This window comes from Urocitellus parryii, chromosome 1 (genome assembly GCF_045843805.1).
Source record: "Urocitellus parryii isolate mUroPar1 chromosome 1, mUroPar1.hap1, whole genome shotgun sequence".
NCBI classification, from domain to species: domain Eukaryota; kingdom Metazoa; phylum Chordata; class Mammalia; order Rodentia; family Sciuridae; genus Urocitellus; species Urocitellus parryii.
The window spans coordinates 240,459,082-240,470,413 of NC_135531.1; the positions used below are offsets into that span (position 1 = coordinate 240,459,082).

The 11,332-nt window shown below is 33.3% G+C and overlaps 1 pseudogene; it reads right to left on the reverse strand.

Annotated features, from left to right (window-relative positions):
* Nucleotides 1–1,073: 1,073 nt before the first annotated feature.
* LOC113182951 (ferritin light chain pseudogene) lies at nucleotides 1,074–1,740 on the reverse strand (annotated as a pseudogene).
* Nucleotides 1,741–11,332: the final 9,592 nt, after the last annotated feature.

Sequence of the window (11,332 nt, forward strand, 5' to 3'; positions counted from 1 at the left end):
TATTTATTTTTTTTTAGTTCTCGGCGGACACAACATCTTTGTTGGTATGTGGTGCTGAGGATCGAACCCGGGCCTCACGCATGCCAGGCGAGCGCGCTACCGCTTGAGCCGCATCCCCAGCCCTCAGTTAGTTTATAAAGTGTCCCTCATTTGAAGTTTGTCTAGTGTTTCTTCAAGATTACCTTCAGATAATGGATTTTGGGGAAAATACTAGAGAAGCACTATTACATCTCTTTCAGTGTATCATATTTGAAAATTTGTGATTTCAGTTTTCCAGTTACTTTTTGATCTGTCAGGTTGCTCCACTGTAAAGTTGGAGAAACTATTTTCTGCCTTGAAATTATTAAATATCTTAAGAGGAGATACTGTAAGGCTCTGTAAATTTATTTTTCTCATATTTTCATAAAGTAAAGATTGTCATGTGATTGTGTATATCTCATCTCTGGGTTATCCTATCTTATACCCATTATTGAGAACAAGATTTTGTTTGGGTTGGGGATGGTTTGCAATGCTGGGGATGAAACTCAGGGCCTTGATCATGTTAGAGAAGCACTTTACCACTGGGCTACTACACCCCCAGCTGTGGAGATATATTCACTAACTTCATTTTGTCATCGTTGAACTTGGACAGATATTCACTATTTCTTTTCAATTCTGAGGACTTATCATGTAATCAGCATTTGGTTTGGTTTAGGTTAGATTAATTTTTTGTTTCATTTTGTTTTGTTTTGTTTTCATAGCCTGTTTATTATTATGTCCCTTTATTAATGCTTGTGAAACATGGTTAACACCAAGTTAGGGTTGAAATTTGCAGCTTATTCATATACAGAAGTATCTTTTAGACTTCGGTCTTTTTGAGGAGGGTATTCCCAAGGGTGAGGTGTTAGGAGCAACTTTCTAGAAAATTGAAGTTGTGTACCCCAGTGCCTAGCATTATGTTTGGCATAGTTAGAGTGCTCAGTAAATATTACTAATTTTATTGGATGAATAAAAGCCCTATATGGTCCCAATTTCTTATTTCTTTTGTGTCAGTTCTTTTTTTTTTCTTTTTTTACTGGCAAAAGCTTTAATTTTTATTTGGTCCAAGGCTTGGGAGGGGCTCCGAGGTGGTTAAAAGGCTGCCTAGGGGTTAGAGGGAGAGTCTGAGGCCAAAGCCCTGATGCCAGGAGATGCAAAGGAGCCCCATCAAAGGCCACTGTACTCCTCCAGGGCCTGTAGTCAGGCTTGAGGGTGAGTCTTTCGAAGAGATACTCGCCCAGGCCAGCCTGGGGGCCCGCCAGACGGTGGAGGTTAGTCAAGTGGTCCCCCATCTTCTTGATGAGCTTCACCTCCTCATCAAGGAAGTGGTTCTCCAGAAAGTCACAGAGATGTGGGTCTGTGCGGGTAGAACCCAAGGCATGAAGATCCAAAATGGCTTGGTTCAGGTTCTTTTCCAGAGCCAAGGCAGCTTCCATGGCGTCCAGGGTGTTGCCCCACTCATCTTGAGAAGGTTTCTGCACGTCCTGGAAGAGGGCATGGCTGCCACGCTGGTTTTGCATCTTAAGGAGACGCTCAGAGGCCTGCGCTTTTCCTCAGCCAACTCGCAGAAGAAGTGGCCCAGGCCCTCTAGAGCCACATTGTCACGGTGGAAATAGTAGCCCAGAGAGTGGTAGGTGTAGGAAGCGTGCAGATGCAAACTAACCAGGCAGTTGACGGCAGCCTCCACCTGGTGGAATAACTCTGACGAATCTGGGAAGTCATGGTTGGTCCTCAAGAAGGAACTAACCACAAAAAAATGGAGTTGGCTGGTCCTGGAAGCAGGTCCTGGGCGAGCAGATGGTCCCAGAGATTGCAAATGGGAGATCAGATTGGAAGGTGGTTGGAAGCTGGAAGGAAAGGGAGTCCCAGTCCCAACACTGTTGTAGCAAGAAGCAGATCTGTGGGACCTCCAGGCTCGTTGGTTGTGTGTCAGTTCTTTTAGATAATTTTTAAACTTAGTCATTTTTCATCTGGAGAGCCAATTTTTCTCTTTTAACATTTTACTGCATGAACATTTTCTTTATCAAAACATTTCCAAATTGTCTTCTGTGGGAAAATATATGTGCTGAAATTTTCAAAGAGTTGGAATTTCAAGTACAAACATCAGATTGGTTTCTTTCATGTGCTTTGTTTGCAAAGCCTTTAAGATATTAACTGTACACCTTTAGGATATTAATTCTACACTTTGAATCTCATGGAGGTGGAAGAATACCCAGCATTTCTTAAACTTATTTAATGATAAAGCCCATTTTTTCTCCGTTTCAAATGGAACACTTTTTGGTTAATGCTTATCTGATCATTAAAAAAGATGCTTGATTTTCTGTAGGCTGATTTCTTTGTTATAGTTTTGTATCCTTTTTTTTTCACTTTTTATCTCCTTCATACAGCCAAAATGAGTTTTTTTTCTTATTAATATGGACAGCTTCTTCACAGCTAAATATAACCTGTCTTAGGAAATTCATTGATGTCTCAAAAAGCTGAACCCATGAATTAGAAATAGCCTGAAGATTACTTACCTAAATGTCATATAGTTATCAGGCAAATTTAGTTCAATTTTTTGAAACATTTAAATTCTTTGTAAGCCATGCTATACACCTTAGTAGATGTTTCATAATATGTTAGAAAAAGTAGTAGAAATTTCAAACATTCAAAGAATGTTGAGTCAGTCTCTTAATGACAAAATTATAGGGAGTAAGAAAAATGTCCATAGAAATAGAAGCAAGAGGAGTCTATATAAATAGTAATGTGAAGAAGAGCAAATTCCTTTTTAGCTGTAACATCGCATTTTTTACATGTTGCACACATTGTTTAGCCGTTTCTAAACACATTTCCATTTACGTCATTTGTAAAAACTGCCTAGACTCATGTTCTGGAAAACTGACAAAGTTGTAATGAACAGATGCAGATTCCATAATTGCAATTGGCTTTTACTCTAAACTAATTTTCTAGGTCATGCATCATTAATAATTTCTATTTTTCTCCATTTTTACCTTACAAATTTGAAAAGGCTTTTCTCAAAGTGAAATGATTTTGTTGACTTTTTAAAATCAGAGCTTATTACATTATGATGTATAGGTGCTCCAATTGTCTATATTTAAACCTAGAATTTTAAGAGTGCCTTCTTAACATTTCTAATGATTTTTTTATATAATTTAAAAAAATTTTTTTCTCTATTTCACCAAAATGCTTAACAATTTTGAATCTTGTCCCTCTATTTTAATTGTATTTTTCCTAAAATTAATAATAATAATAATTTCTTGTTTTAAAACTAGATCTTATAGAATATGATTTATCATTTTATGTTTTTCACAAATTCAACTCTATCTTAAAAAGAAATAACACTTATTAGCAGGATCTCAAATACTAACAAAAAGGATATATTTTCATGTTATTTGTTTTATTCTGATAAGATTTACTAACAATACCATTGAAACAACTGTTGAATTCCAAAGTAGGTCTAATTCAAGTGAATCTCTGATAGATTTAAAGAGACCAAATAATCTGCTGTAAGCAAATACTCACACATTTTCAATAAAATGAAATGATCCTGAAAAAATCCTGATCTTTTAACAACTCCTACAACAATTTCTGACTATTACTTCATTTTATCATATGAATGGAGAACACAATGTTACTGAAGGAATGATTGCTTTTAAGTTATTTTTTTTTAGTGCTTATGTATTGTTTTCATTAAAGAATCAAAATACGGAGCAAGTGTTTTGGTACATTGTTGCTTGTTGTGAAGAAGATTTGATAGTTTGTTATGGACTATTAAAATGAACAGAAGTCATTTAGAGTTCAGATATATATTTAGAACTAACATGTGTGCAAAAAGAAACAAAGCAAATCAAGAAATTCTGGAAAAGGTTGTTTGAAAGAAGAAACTGATATTTTAAAGCTACCATTGATTAAATAAATATGGACAAGAAATTTAAATGTTTTCTTAATTTTGAATATTTTTTAATATTCTCAACTAGGAACTTAGAATTAACAGAATTGAATCAGGAAAACATAAAACTTTTTATCTAAAAGAATGGTTACAAATATATAATAAAATTTAATTTCAAATTCTGTGTAGGAAACCTGAAATGGTTATAGCAGTTATATGAGATAATCCCAAACTGAACAGCTCTCTGAAATTAGTAATAAAATGCTATTTTGTCACTGCATATAGAAGTTTTTAAACAATTCTAATATAAATTAGTTTTCTCTCTGATTTTGAAATGTCTTTTTTATATTTTTTCTTTAAAAAGAGAAAAGAAAAAGCCATGTTTCAGATATCCATTGAGCAAATCTTAATAGAAATTCAAGTGAATGATTTGTTCTTTTAATTTGTGAATTAAAAAGTGTGTATAATATTGAAAGCACATGCTAAGTAGGTTTGCAACATGGATTTTGTAGCATATGGTAAAGTAAAACCCTGGTGACCTTTTGGTCTTGTTGATCACATGCATGAAGATGATCATCTGTTAATCTCTGGTAATCACTGGTACATCCTTGTACAGAAGACAGAACAGATTTTATTTGTGCTACATTTGCTCTATTTTGAAAATGCTTTAACAAGGAATTTTTAAAAATAATTTTATGGTCTAAAAATAAAGAATATTTTATATTTAAAGAAAATAATTTTAAAGTAAAAATTTTCAACATGTATGTTTCTCCATTTTTTGGAGTTTTTTTTAATGATATAAAGAATAATTTTCTGAAAGTCAGGCATGAATGAGTGTTATGCTTGTTACTACATATCCACATATACATGTACACATTGACACATACATGCTCACAAACTTTATACACACACACACACACACACACACACACACGTTTTCCTGTTGCAATCCAGTGTTTCTCATACATTTATATGCATATCAGTTAGCTGGAATCTTTTTAAAATTCAAATTCTGAGTCAGTAATTCTAGGGTGGGGTTTAAGAGTCTGCAATTATTATAGGTTTACAGATCATGAATATGCTGTTACTCAAGGGTCAGCCAACATTTTTCTGTAAAGTGTCTTTTCAGGCCAAGAATCAAAATTGAGGATACCATGTAGGTACTTACATAACAAGAGAAAAAAACAAATGTCCACAATTTTTTAATTGATCAAGTTCAATTCATAATCATTAAGAACATTTTGGTAGTATAGTGATATAATGAAAAATACTACTTAGCAATAAAAAAGAATCCTCTACTGATACATATAGTAACTGAAACAAATTTCAAAAATATGCTGATTGAAAGAGGCATCACAAGGCATCACACAAAAGCTACATACTATACAATTCCCTTTATATGAAGTTCTATGAAATACAAACAGTAATAGAAAGCTGATCATTATTAGCCCAGGAGTGAAGGGAAGGCTTGATGGCAAAGGTACATGAGGTAACTGTTTGGATGATGGAAATGTTCTGTATCTTGGTTGAGTGCTGGCTATTTTGGTGTTTATGTTTTTCAAACTTCCTGAACTTGGGGGAGCCAGCTGACATGTTACAAGGATGCTCAAGTAGCCCAAAAGTCTATATGGCTAGGAACTAAAGGACTCTTGACAGTGTGCAGGAAGGAAATGATGCCATGTTCAAGGGATAGCTGAGTAAGCTGTCTAGAAGCAAATCTCCCAGCCCCAGTCAAGTCTTTGAATGACCTTAGATCCAGGCTGACATTAATTAAAGCCTGTAGTCAGAATCACCCAACTAAGGCATTCCTGAATTCCTTTTCATAGAACCTAATTATAATCATTATTTAAAACCAGAAACAGGGCTGGGGATGTGGCTCAAGTGGTAGCACACTCGCCTGGCATGCGTGCGGCCTAGGTTCGATCCTCAGCACCACATACAAACAAAGATGTTGTGTCCACCGAAAACTAAAAATAAATATTAAAAAAATTCTCTCTCTCTCTCTCTCTTTTAAAATATATATATATATATATATATATATATATATATATATATATATATATATATATATATATAAAACCAGAAACAAAAGTCTCCAAAAAAAAAAACATTCACTTTAATGGCCATCTTTAGTTTAATGGTTTAAAATTATTCCCATATAAAGTACATTTTAAAGCTTGGTTGAGCACCTATCAGCTAAGATAATACATGAAACTACATTATAAATCATAAATCAGTATACAAACATGTTATTGTTTCAAGTACTTTCCAATATTCCTTTGTTTTGTAAATAGGGCAACTAATACTCTGCTCCTCTTTCATTAGGAGACTGTTTATTCTGAAGTTATACTTGACCAGTAACATTTAGGGTAAATATTAAGTAGTTATTCACTTGAGAATATGTCTAGATGAATTTCCCCAGTAGACAAATGGGGACTTCTGAACTGTTTACTTGGGGATCCAGGATTTAAATATACTATAGTTCCTACTTTACACCTTAAAAAAATATAGAGAAATGAAGGCATTATGGTGATATGATGTAATAAGTATTGGACTTGATAATAGGAAAGCTAATTTACTACAAGGTCATGGGGAAATTATTCCAGCTTCTCCAGATCTTTTTTAAATCCCCTCCTTTATAAAAATAATGTGCATCCAATACAAGCTATACTTTGAAATGTGAAAATTCCCTGGACAAGCAATATGCAGTATGTTACTTTTGTGATTCTGCAGTAATGAGCTGCAACTCCAAGCTGACCATACTATCACAACTGGTACTGTACAGTGTACTATATTGTTGAGCTAGAATGTTCAGTAGCTTAGGTACCTTGAATGAATTTTTGACTTAACATTTCCAACTTAGAATGAGTTTATTGGAACATAACTTCATCATAATTCAAGTAGTATCTGCATTAATTAGTAAATGTATGCATTTGTTTGTTTTGAAAGGGGGTCTCACTAAGTTGCCCAAGGCCGGTCTCAAATTCCTGGGCTCAAGTGGTTCTCTTGCCTCAGACTTCTGAGTAACTGTGACATTAGGAACTGAGACCACAGATGTATAGCAGCACACTTGTCTGTATTTTTAAAAGAGGTTTTTGATCTAACAACCTGAAAGTGTAGGAGAATTTTTTGGAATATTGTAGCATTGTGGTACAAAAAAGGGAGTAAAAATGTAAGTGTTTTACATTTTTAGCTATTAAAACGTTTTTAGTTCCAAAATTGTAAAACTATCTGAATGTATATCATTATATATTATATTTTAGTCATGGTATAAATGGGTGTATGTACTATAATCACAGAAATATTTTTTACAAGAAATGTTTTTACACTTTTGTGTTTGCCTTCTTAGATCTTGCATTTCATATCAGAAAGGTAGCTTGCTCTGTTATTTAATGACGTAAGGTAATTAGTGATCTACACAAATAAAATTATTTTAAATTTTAGCTTATGTATTTCCTAAGTTAAGTTAAATACATTGATATTAGCTTGAGCCTAATGCAGCTTTGGTATTATTTAGACCTGGATTCAAATCTCAGTCTTCCTATTTATCAGCTGTATACAAGTTATTCAAACTTTTTAAGCTGCAATTTCTTTTATTTTTTTTTCTTTTCTTAAAAATGAAGTGATAAACCTATCATGAACTTAACTTGTTGCTTAATTAAGGATTAAATGAGTAAGATAATAAGTGGCTAGCAGTGAGAAATTATTTTCTTTTATTCCCAAATTTAACAAATCAAACATTGCCATCAACTATTAGACCTAAGATTTACATTTTTGTTTCAGCACATCTGAAGAACTAGTAACAGAACAAAGATCAGCTTGATCCATCCTGTTCCAGCTGCATGTAATAGGAGGAAAATAGCTCATTTATATGGCTTAATATTTGACTCTTTTCTTTTTCTTGCCTGTTGTTAGCTCTGAATAATTTTCCAACGGGAATTATTAGGTTGTCCAATATTTTTATAAATATAGAATTGAAAACTATTTTACTAGTGGTAAGCAATTTCTACTTAGCATTACCTAGTGGTAAAAAATGTATAAAATTATTTAATGGAGATGCAATATGCTACTTTATAGGCAAATCGATATACGTTTGAAAACCAATACTAGATATATGGTCTTAAGCAAGCTGCATAATATCTAAGCCAAAGTTTCCTCAGCAGTTAACAAATGTTGATAATAATTGAGTACTTAGCATAACACCTGGAACATATTAAGCAGTCAAAAATTATTAGTTATAAATTACCATTGTCATCATTAGGTGACAATTACAGATTTAACCTATATGGACTAACTTAGCTAACTCTTGGTGATTTGTTATTCTTAGAGTTTTCAAGTTTGTGTGAAGAAGAAATCTATTTTCATTATTCAAAAGTGCATACTTTGTTGAATAGTGTTGTCTTTAGAAGATGGCATATAATATGGAAATTCGAAACAGTAAGTTTCTATTACTAAGATTCTTGACAAGAAACTTGATGAACTGATTGTTGGGTTATGCAGTTTTGATTTGGTGAAAAGTTTGAATTGTGAACTTTAACATAATAATTATCTTTGTTTACCTCTCATTAGCATTATCATAGTGGTAAGTATGTTTAGGAAGAGTGCAAATATCACTTTATTAATAACTAAATTGCTGTAAGTATCCTGAGGGTTAACAGAAGAAATGGTATCCTGAGGGTTAACAGAAGAAAAAATTAATTCAGTTATTAAGTCATGCCTTAATTGTTACAGACTCTAAGATGAAATTCATATCAAAAAAATTATAGTTTTATGTCTGCCGCAGCTTAGAGAATACAAGACTTTGTATACATCTCTTATTTTCTTTTGCATTTAATTTTTTACTTTAAACTTTTTGTTTTTGGTGGTAGAAGTAATCAAACCCAGATTGCCATGTTAGGCAAGCACTCTATCATTAAGCTACACCCCTGGCCCACTTTCAGCTTTATTTAATGAATTTTTTTCTTATTATTACAGTAACATGTACCCCCTCAAACTTCAGATAATACAGAAAATTAAAATTACCTGTAGTCCTGCTCCCAAGTAATATCCACTATGAATTTTTCAATAGTATGCTTATGGGTTTCTAATTTTTACTTTTTAAATTTTAATTATTATTTTATTTTTATTTTTGATACTGGGGATTGAGCCCAGAAGTCCTTTGCCACTGAGCTATGTCCCTAGCCCTTTTCATTTTTTATTTTGAGGCAGAGTCTCACTAAATTGCTTAGGAATTCATTAATTTGCTGAGGATGGAAACATGCAGTTCTCCTACCTCACTCTCCCAAGTCACTTTGATTGCAGGCATGCACCAGTGATCTTTTAATACATTCATATGCATGCTTAGATATGTCTATAATGCATCTATGTACATACATACACACATATATACACCCAGCCCAGATAAACATGCTAAGAACACATTTTCCATGTTAATATATTAAACTTATGTCAATTACTAATTGTCATATGACTTTTCCATTAGGATGTTTTAAGTCTTCTTCTTTATAAGACATATATCACATGATAGCATACCTATAGCATATACAGAATAAAATCCTTCAATACTTTCTATTCAGATACTTTTTCTTGCCATATGAATTTTAAGTTCTTATTCAGTAAAATCTATCATTTTTTTTCTTTTTGCGTACTTTTTGATGTAAGGCTTAGAAAGACCTTTCATTTCAAGACAATATAAGTATTTCTTTTACATTTTTAACAGTTCTCTGATGGTTTTATTTTGCATTTAGCTCTTTAATCCTTTGATAAGTACTTTAATGATTTGAAAGCCAAATCTAGGGAGTACAGAGGTACATGTGTTTTTAAAACAAATTGCTGTACCCACATTTCACTGTCCTGAAATATTTCCCAAATATCCAAGGCTTTAAAGTAAAGTTAGAGGGCTGGGGATATGGCTCAAGCCATAGCGAGCTTGCCTGGCATGCGTGCAGCCCAGGTTCGATCCTTAGCACCACATACAAATAAAGATGTAGTGTCCGCTGAGAACTGAAAAATAAATATTAAAAAAAATTCTCTCTTTGTCTCTCTCTTAAAAAAAAAGAAAGTAAAGTTAGAGAATCAATTATCATAGTCTGTAGTAGAGCTTTTGCTGAAGGTAAAAAACAGGGCTCAGGTAGGTGAAAGTAAGCAAGGGACTTAGGTGGAAAGCCTCAGGGTCTGAAAAAAATTAAGAAGGACTACCAGATAAATAATTTACTTCTCAACATTGCTTTAAAGATCCAGATGTTGGTTCTTGCTTACATGTTTTCTAGACATCACACTACATAAATTAATATTCACAAATACAAGTATGTTATAATCTAAGTATGTAGGGTTCTCCCTGTCCTTTTGCCTTATCGTCCTTCCCACTATTGATCTCAATTCCCCTAAAGTGTTTACATATTGACCTGACATTGAGAAAAGGGTACTCAATCCTTGTTGCCTCTGGATGTGGTGTCTTATCTGATCTCCAGAACTTCTTTGTCTATAGATAATATAGACAAAATGTTTATGGTCAATATAACTCTTGGTCTATTCTCTTAAAGTCCAAGTTTGCCACTTACTGTGTGTCACTTTTCTTGCCTTCAAAATAGGAGAGAATAATAGGACCTATTTTATAGACTTGTGAGGATTAAATGACTTAGTCAATGTAAATCACTTAAACAGCACTTGGTACATAATAAATGTTTGCTTAATTATAATTATAATAATCATACTTATCATATTATGAAGAGCAAGGTATAGTGTTTGTCGAGAATTCATTTATCTCCTGTTAATTAAGCCCCTTTCAGATTTGGGCTGCCCATTTATCAACCTCTGTTATTTGATTCTTTATCTTTAATACTATAATAAACACTTGGCAAGCATGCTAACTTAATTCTCAGCTGTCTTTCATATCCTTTAGGTAGAAGTGGCAGAACACTGAGAATATTTTCTAGATCATTTCTGTACTTCCCTGAAGATAAGGGAAACCTAGAGGGTTTCTTTTGAGAACATCAAATCAGACTTCCTTAATTTTAGATTTGCTCCCTTTGCTTCTATAGAGAAAGCCTTAGTTTACTTCTCTGAGTCTTCTTCTTTCATATCCTTGTGGCACCATTTTCTACTATTTAATCTTTTAGTAAATGCTTTAAGTACTTTTGAAAGCCAAATATAAAGAAGACTGAAGTAAATGTGTGGATAAACTCAGCAGTTGTTAGGTACATTTCATTGTCCTGAAATAGCTCCCCAGATACCCTTCCAAGATCAAAATGACCAAAGTTAAGAGAATCACAGTCTTTAGTGTAGTATTTACTAAAATAAAATGTAGGAGATTAAAATATGCCACTCTGGCATAATGATTACTTTGAGCTACAAGGATTGGAAAAATGGAAAATGGAGTAAGGGCTCTGTGACCTCTTCCCTACTTCATACCTGAAATCAGTTCCT